Raw genomic sequence first — 14707 nt, 5'->3', positions numbered from 1 at the left:
CCGCAAGTAGACTCCGCCCGGACTCCTACAGAAGCCGGGCTCCGTCCTCAACATCAGCTGCCGGTAAGCCCTGTCCGGTCTCCTACGGGAGCCGGACTTCGCCTTTAACTTCAATTGCAGGAAGACTCCGCCCGAACTCCTACGGGAGCCGGGCTTCGTCCTCGGCTCCAACGGCTGCAGACAGACTTCGTCCGGACTCCTACGGGAGCCGGACTCCGCCAATAATTTCAACCGCAAGTAGACTCCGCCCGGACTCCTACAGGAGCCGGGCTCCATCCTCAACTTCAGCTGCCGGTAAGCCTTGTCCGGTCTCCTACGGGAGCCGGACTTCGCCTTTAACTTCAATTGCAGGAAGACTCCGCCCGGACTCCTACGGGAGTCGGGCTTCGTCCTCGACTCCAACGGCTACAGACAGACTTCGTCCAGACTTCTACGGGAGCCAGACTCCGCCAACAACTTCAACCGCAAGTAGACTCCGCCCGGACTCCTACAGGAGCCGGGCTCTATCCGCTGACCGAACTTCAGCCGACGGATCTGCACTCCCTAGCAGGCCACAATAACGGCCACGATCCTGCTCCACTTCCTGCGGTGGATTCCGCACAGTTCCACTACTCCCTGGCAGGCCACAATAACGGCCACGATCCTGCTCCACTTCCTGCGATGGATACCGCACGATTCTCTCATCCACTGGCAAGTCGTGACAACAGACGCCGCTCCACTCCCCGTGACAGACTCCACGTGGCATGTCCCAGTGATAGCCATGGGTCCACCCCACTACTCTTCGCAGCAAACTCCACCTGACCCTGGGCAGCCCACTACCAGACGGTTACGAACGTCGCTATCAGTCTGTGGCACCCTCCGCCTATAAAAAGGGGGACCCCAGATGCGTTATTCTCTAAGCTCTCGTCTTTTTTATCTAAAAACTCTACTAAATTCTCCGTTCGATCACTCCATTCTTGTTGAGGCAGAGAACTGACTTGAGCGTCGGAGGGTCTTGCCGGAGCAACCCCACCTCCGGTTTAGACTTCCTTTGCAGGTCCCGACGGCGACCGCGACTTCCTCGACTCCAGCCTCTCCGACGCAAGCGGATTTTTGCTCCAACAGGATAGATTAGAAGTAACACATGAAGGTACTAATCAAGTTAAGGAATCAAAAATTAACATGCTTGTGCATAAATATGAACTCTTTAAAATGGAGCATGATGAATCAATAACTAAAATATTTACTCATTTTATAAATATTATTAATGGTCTAAAAAGTCTTGATAAGTCTTACTCTAACAGTGATCTTGTGAGAAAGATTCTTAGGTCTTTACCAAGGACGTGGAAGGCCAAAGTGACTACAATCTAAGAAGCCAAAGATCTGAATATTTTACCCTTGGAAGAGCTTTTAGGATCGCTAATGACACACGAGCTAAGCATGAAACAATACCAAGAAGAAGATGTCAAAAAGAAGAGGACAATCACCCTCAAGTTCACTACTCAACTCGATGAGAAATTCGAAAAAACTGAAAATGAAGAGCAAGATGAAGAAATGGCCCTCATCACTAGAAAGTTTAAAAGATTCTTGAAGAAAGGAAGACAAGGGATGAGGAAGAGGCCACCTACAAAAGGAGAACATAGTAAAGAGAAGAATAAAGAGCAGCCCCTTATTTGTTAGGAATGTAAAAAGTCAGGACACTTCAGATCTAAATGTCCTCAACTTAAGAAGGGTCCCAAGAAGTATAAGAAAAAGACTATAATGGCTACTTGGAGTGATAGTGATGAGTCAAGCTCCGAAGAAGAAGATTCACATGAGCAAGCCAACTTGTGCCTTATGGCACATGAAAATGAGGTAAACACTAAAACTTCTGATGACTTTACTTTTGAAGAACTTCAAAAAGTATTTTATGATCTAGTTGATGATCTAAAGAAGTTAAGGATAAAGAATGAAGAATTAAAATCAAAGAATCAATCTTTACTAAAAAAAATGAAATATTTTCAAATAAAAAATTAGTCTTGACACAAGAAAATCTAAACTTGACAAATAAAATTGCTAAGTTAAATCTTATGGTAGAAAAATTTACTCTTAGTTCAACTAAACTTTAAATGATACTTGATAGTCAAAAGACCATTTATGATAAAGTCGGTCTTGGCTACAATCCTTTAAAAAAATAAAAATTTTTGAAAAATATCTATGCGAACTCAACAAGCAACAAGTTTTCAAATACTACTTGCTTTAAATGTGATAAAGTAGGACACAAATCCTATACTTATTTCTCTAATAAATCTAAAAATTTTAATGTGAAAAAAATATGGGTTTCAAAAAGAACCACTGTAACTAACCAAAAACGACCCAAGAAAGCTTGGGTACCTAAAGTGATAACTTAATTTTTGTATGTAGGTGTGTCCTGCATCCCAAGGAACAAATCAAAAATGATATCTTGATAGTGGGTGCTCAAGACACATGACCAATGATGAATTCTAATTCATCACACATGATACAAAAGATGGAAGGATGGTCACCTTTGGAGACAATAGCAAAGAAAAAATCATTGGTATAGGTAACATTGGTATCACTTCCTCTAAGTATATTAAAAATATTTTGTTAGTAGATAGTTTGAAACATAATCTATTGAGCATTAGTCAATTCTGTGACAAAGGGAACAAAGTCATTTTTGAATCTTCATTATACATAGTAACTAGTCCCAATGAAGAAGACATTAAATTTGTTGGGCATAGACATGGTAATGTTTATATGGTAGATTTGAATGATCTTTTCAAGATAAACATGTAATGCCTAGTAGCTTTGAATGTCAAAATTAATGAGACTAATTGGCTTTGGCACCGTAGGCTTGCACATATTAGCATGCATTCACTTTCAAAACTTATTAAAAAAGAATTGGTTATCGGTTTACCTAAATTAAATTTTGAAAAGGATAGAATTTGTGATGCATGTCAACTAGATAAACAAATAAAAGTATCATTCAAATCTAAAAATATTGTTTCAACTTCTAGGCCATTTGTTGGGTATAAAATAATCCCAGCTGAAGTTCGTAAAAGGCCGACCCTTCCAGAACTCTTCTGGCTTCCAACCTTGTGTGGCGTCTTTCCGAACTCCTCCGATTGTCTGAGCTTCCATAATACCATCCGAACTTCTCCAATCATGAGCTTCTCCATTCATCTACCAGACTGCTCCAAACGCTCTCTGAACTTCACTTTCAACCGATTCTCTACAGTGGTCGACTATTCTCCGAATCTCTTCCAGACTTCTCCCGGCCACGGTCTACTCCGAACTTCTACTGCAAGCGATCTACTCCGAACTTCTACTGCAAACGATCTACTCCGAACTTCTACTGTAAGCGAATTTCATCCGAGCTTCTACTGTAAATGAATTTTTTTCGAACTTCTATTACAGGTGGACTTTAGCCGAGCTTCTTCAATAAGCGGTCTCCATCCGGACTTCTACAAGAATCGGACTCCATCTGAACTTTCATAGCGGATGGATTCCAGACGAACTTCTACAACAGATGGGCTCCAGCAATTGGATTTCTACAACGATCGATCACCTCCGGTGTCTGTCGTACCTCTCCAGCCATCAACCTTCAATAGCATCAGTCAGAATTCAACAATGCCAATCGGACTTCCACAGGATCCTCTAGACTCCTCCAGCAGACGAACCTCCACAATGCCATCTAAAGTCCACTGCTGGTCGACCCTCTGCCGAATTCCTCATGAAACCGGACTTCCCCAACAGAAAGTCTCCATCCGAGCTTCTACAGCAGATGACTCCCGCCTGCAGCATCAGCACTCTAGGCACCCGACAACAGTGGACTCATCAGCAATTTCAAAAACATCCAAGCCTCTCTTAGATTGCAGAGACAGAGAGCCATTCCGTTCCTTCAGATGTCCCAGTCGAGCTTCAGTCGTCAGGTCCGAACTCTCTGGCAAGTCACGATAATGGCCACTACCCTACTCCACTCTCTGTAACGGATTCCACGTGGCTCCTCTGCTCTCTGGCAAGTCGCGACAATGGACACCACTCCACTCTCCATAACAAACTCCATGTGGCCTGGAACGGCCCCCTGACCACTATTCTCCGTAACAAACTCCACGTGACCCTGAACAGCCCACTACCAGGTGGTTACAGACATCGCAGTCAATCAGTTACGCTCTCCGTCTATAAAAAGAAACCCCCAGATACATTCTTCTCTAAGCTCTAAACTCTATCTCGAAACTTTGCCAAAATCTCATTTGAGCGCTCCATTTCTGTTGAAGTAGAGTACTGACTTGAGCATCGGAGGGTCTTGTCGGAGTACCCCCAACTCTGATTTAGACTTTCTTTGCAGGTTCCGGTGGCGGCCACGGTCATCTCAACTCCAGCTTCTCCGACGTCGGTAGAATTCTGCACCAACAGAATTGGCACTAGAGGAAGGGACTGTGTCTTCGCAGTACCCTTATTCTTAAAGGAATGCTCAACGGGACTGTCTCCAGTCATCTTCTCCGACATCTTCTTCTCCTTCTCCTGCCAAATCTCCACCTGATGCCTCCCCGAAAGGCATCCACCAGATGATCCATGACCTCCGTGGCCAGATCTCAGCGAGCTTCGCAAGCTCCGGCCTCGTCTCTAATTTCTCAGGCTCCTCCTCCTCCGGCAACAGCAGTCGGCATGGAGCAGTTTAACTTACTGGTTCAGCAGATCAGGGGCCTCACCGAAGCAGTGTAGGCCATGCAGCAGCAGCCGCAGGCATCAATGCCGCTGGAAAGAGCATCGTCGGAGTTCTAGAATCCGACGACTGGATGGAGCACTTGGGCAAGTCGCCCTATCTTCCCCGAAAAGGAGAAGCAGAAGGCGAAGAGCCCACCATCCAATCATGATTCCACCCCTGGAGAGTCCCAACCTCCATTCCACCAGAAGACCCTCGAGAGGACCTCCTGGATCAAAGATTTCGGGAGATGAACCAACAGATCGAAGAGCTCCGTCATGCTCCCACTGCTTACGGTGAGGACATCTGCACTGACCCTCCTTTCTCTTAAATGATCATGCAGGAGCCAATCCCGTCGAACTTTAAGCTCCCCCAATTCGAGAGCTATGATGGGACCTCAGATCCGATTGACCACCTGGAAGCCTTCCAGACAATGATGCTGCTCCATGGCATGCCAGATGCCATCCTGTGTCGAGCATTTTCATCTACCTTGAAGGGAGCAGCAAGAAATTGGTACTCGGCACTGAAGTCGGGTACTATCTTCTCCTTTGATCAGATGAGCCACCAGTTCGTTGCTCATTTCATCAGCAGCTGGTGTCCCTGAAGAGGCTCGGAGTCCCTCATCAACATCAAGCAAAAGGAGGGAGAATCCATCCGAGCTTACGTCAACTGTTTTAACGTCGTCGCATTGGAGGTCCAGAACTTGGACCAATCGATCGCAATGGCTGCCCTGAAGGATGGTCTTCAAAAGAATGATCTTTTATTTTTTTTGAAAAAGAAGTATCCCAGGGACTTTGCTGATTTGCTAGCTCGGGTCGAAGAATATGCCCGAGCAGAAGAAGCCTTCAAGATGAAGGACGAGGAGGCCGCGAAGGAGCGGCAGGTGGGAGACTCCAGCAAGCCCGTAGTTGAAAAAGAGCCGAGTGAAGCTCGGCCATGTTCTCGAACTCCCTCCGGACATAAGCGTGTCTAGACTCCTCCCCGAGCTTGTAGGCAGAGAAGCTTGAACCGCAGAGTTCGACGGGGCTCTTCCCCAGGAAGATTCCACAGCTACGCCCCTCTCAACGCATCAAAAATCCAAGTGCTGATGGAGGTCAGAGAGTAGCTGTCGAGGCCGAAAAAGATGCGCATATACCCCGAGAAGCGCAATCCTAACAAGTTCTGCCTCTATCATCATGACCATGGCCACAACATGGAGGAGTGCATTCAGCTCCGAGATGAGATCGAGGAGCTCATCAGATGAGGTCAGCTCGATAGATTCATTCGATGTCGATCTGAAGGTAGGGAAGATCGGTTGAGGGCCCTGCCGCAACCGGAGCAACCAAGGAGGGAGGAGCAGCCTGAAGATCGGCCTCCAATTGACATCATCAACTCCATCTCTGGAGGACCCCGACGGAGAGCAGACCTTCCACGGCTATGGAATTTGAAAAATCTATGAATGTATTGCCAATAACTTTGCCTTAAATAAAAGTTTCTTTTATATTTGCATATCTTTTCTTTTGGCATGAGCTCATAATGACAGAAAGTAGCTCCTTCCGACAATCAATACTAAGCGTGTTAGGAACAGGAGGAGAACCTCATCCTAACACGAGCAAAATCGAAGGCCCGGTTATTTAAAGATCGGATAGAGGGAGAGGCCCTTACAATGGCCCTTATGTGCCCCCACAGCCATGTTAGGAACAGGAGGAGAATCTTGTCCTAACATGAGCAAAGTTCAAGGCCCGATTATTTAAAGATCGGATGGAGGGAGAGGCCCTTACAACGGTCCTTATGTGCCCCCACAGCCATGTTAGGAACAGGAGGAGAACCTCGTCCTAACATGAGCAAAGTCGAAGGTTCGATTATTTAAAGATTGGATGGGAGGAGAGGCCCTTGCAATGGCCCTTATGTGCCCCCACAGTCATGTTAGGAATAGGAGGAGAATCTCATCCTAACATGAGCAAAGTCGAAGGTCTGGTTATCTAAAGATCGGATAGGAGGAGAGGCCCTTTCAACGGCCCTATTGTGCCCCCACAGCCATGTTAGGAACAGGAGGAGAACCTCATCCTAACATGAGCAAAGTCGAATGCTCGATTATCTAGAGATCGGATAAGGAGAGAGGCCCTTGCAACGGCCCTTACGTGCCCCCATAGTCCTGTTAGGAACAGAAGAAGAACCTCGTCCTAACATAAGCTAAAATTGACTGTGTCGGAAACAGGAGGAGAATTTCGTCCTGACATAAATGAAGACCCGATCGATCAAGACCGGACGAGGAGGAAGGCCTCCTCAATGGCTCCTCTACACTCCCACGACCCCGTTAAGAGCAGAGAAAAAATCCTCACTCGAACAAAAAAAAAGATGAGAGAGAAAAAGAAAAAGTGACGAACTACACCGGTGATAAGGTAAAAGCAAACTACATCAAAGACTCAAGGGACCTCATCTCAACGAGGAAGAAAACCCTTGTCGACAATCTCCAGTCCCTAAGGGCGAATCAACACGGCGACGACCAGGTACCTTCAAACAACGTCGACATCGAACAAGACAAAAGATAAAAGAAGTTCGGTAAACAACAACTCAAAGCAAGAGTAGACGAGGTAATGAGAAAATTTTCTTTTCATTTCATTAGTGAAGTGTACATTACAAAGCTTTTGAAGGCTAAAAAAAAATGATAAGAAAAGGAAAGAATACATAGAATAAAAGGTAAAGAAGCTCTAAGGAAGCTCAGCATCTTCAGACTTCGAACTCTTGGTTCCAGCCATCATCGAGGATTGCTTTAAGTTTTCGACTTCTTCTTCCAGTTCTTTCTTTCTTAACAGCATCTCCAGATGCATCTGGTGGAACCGCTAACTCTCACCCTCCGACTCCCGAAGCCTCTTCCTCAAAACTTCGGACTCCACCTCGGCATCCTTTACCGACTGCTGCTCGTAGGCCAGTTAAATCTTCAGCTGCTGCAGTTTGGCCTTCTCCTGCCCAAGGGCCACAGATAGTTCTTCCATGGTCTCCCTCAAGGAGCGGAGCTCATCGGAGTCTTGTGTAGAGGCGGACTGGACTCTCTCAGACAACTACCTTTGAAGGCAGGCAACTTCGTCGGTCGTCATCTTGAGCTTCCTCTGGTAGTCCTTTACTTGCCCGCACCAGCCGACTCGATAGGTATTGAAGTTCGCCTCAGCATCTTGCAGCTGCTTCTAAAGGTCGAAAAATTTTTTCGACTAGTCTCGATCGCGATCGGCCTAAGTTGCGAGCTAGGACAAGCTCCCTTCCAACTGGCCAATCTTCTCCCGTGCGGCCGCCAGCTCGACTTCAAGAAAACTGATCTTGGAAGCCTGGGTCCAAGATCGGTCGCTGGCATGTTTCTGGAGTTCCTCAAGCTCTGTCATGAAGTCAGCCTTCCTCCAGGTGTAGTCCATGAGACCCTTTTTATGGAGGTCCCGAAAGCGAGTAGCCTCCGCAGTGACTTTCGAATGGCTCTTCCTTAGTCAGTGAAGTTCGTCATCCAGCTTCTTTGATTTCTTCGTCAAGTGACGAACTTTCCTTTTGAGATCCCAGATCATGAACTTCAAAGGGATCCCCTACGGCAGGGGAAGAGCTTCGACAGGACACTATTGTTGGGAAACAAGAGTGTCACAACACCAATCAGTGCAAGAAAATAAAAGAGAAGAAGAAAAAAGAGCTCTCTGTAAAGAAGAATCCAATTTCATTGATAAAATAATTTTTAAGTACAAGAGAATGAAGAAAAGTCGCCACAAAGGAAGAATACAAAATTAGAGGTTTTGGACCTCTGGGACAAAAGTGGAGGAGCTCGGTGCCCTCGGAAGGTCGGTCGTGACATCTGCGACAGTCGAGGAGGTCCCGGCTGGAGGAGGACCGGCAGCGACTTTGGAAGGTCTGGCTTCATCATCGGATGCCTCATCCAGGAAGCCGAGGTCCAATTCAGAAAACTTTCCAGCCACCTTCTCTTGGCAGAGTTCGAAGCCCTTGATGAAGGCATCCTGACCGAACTAAACCTGTAGATCCTCCATCTCGGAGGAGGTCTTGAACTCCTCCACTACTCGGGCCCCTGCCTTCGAGACTAAGGATGGGATCTGTGCCTTCAGCTCGGAGACCTGCACCTTCAGTTCGGAGACCTCGACCTCTGCCTTCTTTCTTTCCTCCTCCAAGGTGGCCCTCAGATCGGATGAGGTTTGTCCCTCCTTCTGCAGTGCCTCCTAGAGACTTGCAACCTCGACGATCTTCTCCTTGAGACGGGCAGCCTTAGCCAAGCGACCTTCCTCCACCTGGGCTGCCTCCCTCTTGGCATTCTTCATCGCCTCGACGTTGGTGATGAGCTGGTGTCCAATCTGCAAGAGCAATTAAAAAGTCAATATAAAAGCTAAGGAGTAAACTAAGTAAAGAAGCAAGAAGAAGAAAAAAGTAAATTGACCTACCTCGAGAAAGGATCTCAGAGAGTCCCAGACCCGCTGCTCAAGATCAGTATGGACGATCCTGTGGACGACCTCGGGCAGAATGCATCCTTCGACCAGCCTCTTTATTAAATCCCTATTGTTGAAGGGATTTTCCCCTAGATCTTCCTCAGAGCCGTCGGCCCCCTCGATGGCAGCCTTGCGGCTGCGGCTCTTGCGAGCCAAGGTCTTCTTCTTCCTCCTCCTTTCGGCCCCCGGTGCTCCCTCGGGACGAGCCTCTGGAGCAGGAACCTCGGTCGGGGGGCTCTGTGAAGAGGCTTGGGGGACTTCGGGCTCGACGTCAGAGGGGGCATCGACGGCAACGGCCACCTGAGCAGGCACGGTCGAGCTCGTCTTTTCTATCCTAGCTCTCTTCGCCAACTCCAAAGTCATGGCGCCTTTTCTCTTTTGGTCTTGAGATCCTGGGCTAACCTCCGAGCCATGCCTGTGTCCATGTCTATAATAAAAGAAGATCAACACAGCTCAGAAATAGAATAAGAGAAAGGAGAAGCAGCAAAAAAAAAATATATATATAATAATGATAGTACCGGTAGGATTAAGAAGGCTCAGGCCGACGTTGAATAAGAGTTGTTCCTTCAGAAGGTCAGAGAGAAGGGGGGCTGGATAGGCCTCGAGCTTATTGGAGGCTTCGAGGTCGTCCCTTCCCAGGCTAGAAGCCTGACGGACGGAATCCCTCAGAGAGCCCCAGGGGGGTAATCCCAGCTCCAAGGTCGGGCATCGGACGTAGAAGTACCTTTCCTTCCAGTTGTGGATAGAAGAGGGGGTGCCTTTCAACAACCCCTTTCTACCAAACTGGGGGGAGAAGTACCACCAGTCTTTTGTCGAAGGGTGATGCTTGAAAGTATAGAAATTCCTAAACAAAGAAAGGGTTGGCTGGACTTCGGCTAGGCGACAGAGGGAAAGAAACCCTATTAGAAATCTAAAGGAGTTCAGCACTACAGAAACTAAAAAAATATTTAAAAAGCAGAAGAGAGCGATGACAAAAGGTGGGAGCGAAAGTCGAAGCCCGATGCGGAAAGCTTCTTGGTATAAACAGAAGCAGCCAGAGGGAGGAGCGCTAGCCCGGCCAGTTGGCCCGGGAAACTCCAGCTCATACTCTGGAGGAACCCCGTACTGAATCCTAATCAGTGAGAGTTCTTCCAGAGTCAGAAAGCTGGAGATGGTGTCTGGTACAAAGATAAGATGAGGTTCTTCTACAGAGCTAGGGTTTTGTGGGACTGAAACGGACGAACTCCTAAAACTGCTAGAGGAGGAAGTGTTGGAGGATATTTTAAATCAAGTGAAAACCCTAAAAGTACTGAAAAAATTGGAAAAATAAGAGATGGGGCGCTCGCAGAAAACTAAACAGGTGGAATGTAAAGGAGGGAAAATGGAAGAAGAACAGCAAAAAAAAAAGAGAAGAGGGAAGTTCTGGAACTAACCTAGGCTGGTCTGAGAGGTACAAAGATGCAGAGATGGGGATCGACTCGAAGAACGCCTAAGGCTGAAAGGGATGGAACTCTCGGGGAAGAAGAAGGGCACCAACAGGACTCTCAGGCAAAGTAAAATCCCTGGAGGAGGGGAGCGGGTTTAAATAGGCAACAGGACTCAGTGCAGTAATGATTGCGGATCTCCTCTAGCCGATCTACACTTGCTGCGTGTCCCACTCACCATAGCAGGTGGCTAAAAGTGGTTGGCAACTGACAGAACCATTATTGTGCCGTACCTAGAGCAATGCTCCGATGAAAATTTTGAAAAAATCTTTTCGGATCATCTTGATTTGAAAAGGCTCCAGCACCAGCGTGCCAAATGCCAAAATATCTGGAAACAACCGAGTATGAAAATCGAGGGAGGCAACTTCGACTGTAAAAATTTTTCTGTACTTCCTTCATTCGAAACCCAAACTCGAAAGTAGGGAGACTGGTGTTGGGTATAAAATAATCCCAGCCGAAGTTTGTAAAAGGCCGACCCTTCTAGGGCTCTTCTGGCTTTCAACCTTGTGTGGCATCTTTTCAAACTCCCCCGATCGTCCGAGCTTCCATGATACCATCCGAACTTCTCCAATCATGAGCTTCTCCATTCATCTATCAGACTGTCCCAAATGCTCTCTGAACTCCACTTTCAGCTGATTCTCTACAGTGATCGACTATTCTCCGAATCTCTTCTAGACTTCTCCCGGTCACAGTCTACTCCGAACTTCTACTGCAAGCGGTCTACTTCGAACTTCTACTGTAAGCGAACTCCATCCGAGCTTCTATTGTAAATGAATTCCTTCTGAACTTCTATTACAGGTGGACTTCAGCCGAGCTTCTTCAATAAGCAGTCCCCATCTGGACTTCTACAAGAATCGAACTCCGTCTGAACTTCCATAGCGGATAGATTTCGGATGAACTTTTACAACAGACGGGCTCCAGCAGTTGGATTTCTACAACGGCCGACCACCTCTGGTGTCTGCCGTACCTCCCCAACCATCAACCTTCAATAGCGTCAATCGGACTTCAACAATGCTAACCGGACTTCCACAGATCCTCCAGACTCCTCCAGCGGATGAACCTCCACAATGTCATCTAATGTCCACTACCGATCGACCCTCTGTCGAATTTCTCATGAAACCAAACTTTTCCAACAGAAAGTCTCCATCCGAGCTTCTGCAGCAGATGACTTTCGCTTACAGCATCAGCGCTCTAGGCACCCGACAACAGTGGACTCATCAGCAATCTCAAAAACATCCGAGCCTCTCTTAGATTACAGAGATAGAGAGCCATTCCGCTCCTTCAGATGTCTCAGCCGAGCTTCAGTCGTCAGATCCAAACTCTCTGGCAAGTCACGACAATGGCCACTACCCTACTCCACTTTCTGTAATAGATTCCACGTGACTCCTCCACCTCTGGTAAGTCGCGACAACGGATACCACTCCACTCTCCATAACAAACTCCACATGGCCCTGAATGGCCCCCTGACGCCACTACTCTCCATAATAAACTCTGCGTGGCCCTGAACAGCGCACTACCAGACGGTTACAGATGTCGCTGTCAATCAGTTACGCCCTTCGTCTATAAAAAGGGACCCCCAGATACGTTCTTCTCTAAGCTCTAAACTCTATCTCAAAACTCTGTCAAAATCTCATTTGAGCGCTCCATTTTTATTAAAGCAGAGTACTGACTTGAGCATCGGAGGGTCTTGTCGGAGCACCCCCAACTCCAGTTTAGACTTTCCTTGCAAGTCTCGATGGTGGCCGTGGTCATCTCAACTCCAACTTCTCCGACGTCGGTAAAATTCTGCACCAACACCATTAGAATTATTGCACATGGATTTATTTGGACCCACTAGAACTACTAGTCTGGGTGGAAAATAATATGGCTTTGTAATTATTGATGATTTCTCTCATTTTACATGAAATTTTTTTTTGGCACATAAGGATAAAACTTTTCATGTGTTCTCAAAATTTTATCGAAAAGTTACTAATAAAATTTTTTAATTCAACATATTCGAAGTGATCATGGAATCGAATTTGAAAATCAAGATTTTGAAAAGTTTTGTGATGAAAAAGATATTGACTATAATTTTTCAGCACCTAGGACACCCCAACAAAATGAGATAGTAGAAAAAAAAATAGGACCCTTGAAGAAATTGTCCGTACCATGCTATGTGCAAACAACCTCCTAAGGTACTTTTGGACAGAAGTAATTAATATGATATGTTACATATTAAATCATGCTTTAATTAGATCAATACTAAAGAAAATACCTTATGAGCTTTGAAAAGGAAAAAAATCAAATATTGCATATTTACACATTTTTGGTTGCCGATATTTTGTTTTGAACAATGGTAAAGAAAGATTAGAAAAATTTGATGCAAAATTTGATGAAGCTAGTTTTCTTGATTATTCCTCTTCTAGCAAAGCTTTTAGAGTTTTTAACAAAAGAACTTTAGTAGTAGCGGAGTCAATACATATTATTTTTGATGAGACTAATGATCTTCTCTAAAGGAAGAATAAAGGTATTGATGATGCAGATCCTCTTATAGAAGGGATGAAGGAGCTCACCCTAAAAGACTCAACAATTCAAAATGATGAAGAACATAAAAACAAATAGGATGATGAAGGTGAAGAACAACAAGAACAACCTCAAGGTACAAATGATCTATCCAAAAAATGGAGGTATAATCACAATCACTCCAAGAAACTAATCATTGGTGATCCTACACATGGAGTAAGAACTCATTCTTCACTTAGAGATGCATACAATCATTTTATATTTATTTTTCATCTTGAATCTAAAATCATAGATGAAGCTGAAAAGATTATAATTGGATAAATGCAATGCAAGAAGAACTTAATCAATTTGAAAGAAATAATGTATGGACTTTAGTATCAAGACATAAAAATTCTTCAGCAATTGGTACAAAATAGGTATATAGAAATAAACTAGATAAACATGAAAATATAATTAAGAATAAAATAAGATTGGTTGCAAAAGATTATAATCAAGAAGAGAGAATTGATTTTGATGAGACTTTTGCATCTGTTGCTAGATTAGAAGCAATTAGGCTTTTACTTGCATATGTATGCTTTATAAATTTTAAATTATTCTAAATAGATGTCAAAAGTACTTTTCTAAATGGTTATATTGCTAAAAAAAATTTTGTAGAACAATCCTTTGATTTTGAAAATCATACTTTTTCTAATCATATTTTTAAATTAAATAAAGCTCTATATGGTCTAAAACAAGCACCTAGGGCTTGGTATGAAAGGTTAAGTAAATTCTTGCTTAAGAATAATTTTTCAAGAGGAAATATAGATACAATCCTTTTTATTAAAAAAAATTATGATGGTATCTTAGTTATACAAATATACGTTGATGATATTATTTTTGGGTCTACTAATGAAACTCTTTGTCAAGATTTTGCCAAGCTCATGCAAAGAGAGTTTGAGATGAGCATGATGGAAAAACTTATATTCTTCCTCAGACTCTAAATTAAACAAATAAAGAAAGAGATCTCCATCATCCAAAGCAAGTACATAAGAGAACTACTCAAAAGATTTAGAATGGAGAGCTCCAAAGCAATTGATGCACCCATGAGCCCATCATGTAAGCTTGACAAGGATGAAGGAGGTAAAAATATAGACTCAAAATTTTATAGAGGGATGATTGATTCTTTATTGTATTTAACTGCTAGTAGACCAGATATTATGTTTAGTGTTTGTTTATGTGCTCGCTTTCAATCAAATCTAAAAGAATCACACTTAAATGCAGTTAAAAAAAATTTTAAATATTTAAAAGTTATATAAATTCTAGGATTATGATATTCTAAGGACTCATCAATTGACTTAATAGGATATTCAGATGTCGATTTTATTGGATGTAAATTAGATAAAAAAGTACTAGTTGAACTTACCAATTTTTTGGAGTTAACTTAATCTCTTGGTTTAGCAAGAAGCAAAACTCGGTAGCACTGTCTACGGTCGAGGCCGAATACATTACAGTCAGAAGTTGTTGTACTCAGATCTTATGGATTAAGCAACAACTTGAAGATTTTTGCATCAAACTCAATAAAATTTTTATAAGATGTTATAATACTAGTGCTATTAATCTAACTAAAAATC

The sequence above is a fragment of the Elaeis guineensis genome, chromosome 5 (assembly GCF_000442705.2).
Source record: "Elaeis guineensis isolate ETL-2024a chromosome 5, EG11, whole genome shotgun sequence".
NCBI lineage: Eukaryota > Viridiplantae > Streptophyta > Magnoliopsida > Arecales > Arecaceae > Elaeis > Elaeis guineensis.
Note: the sequence above shows the minus strand (reverse complement) of the source record.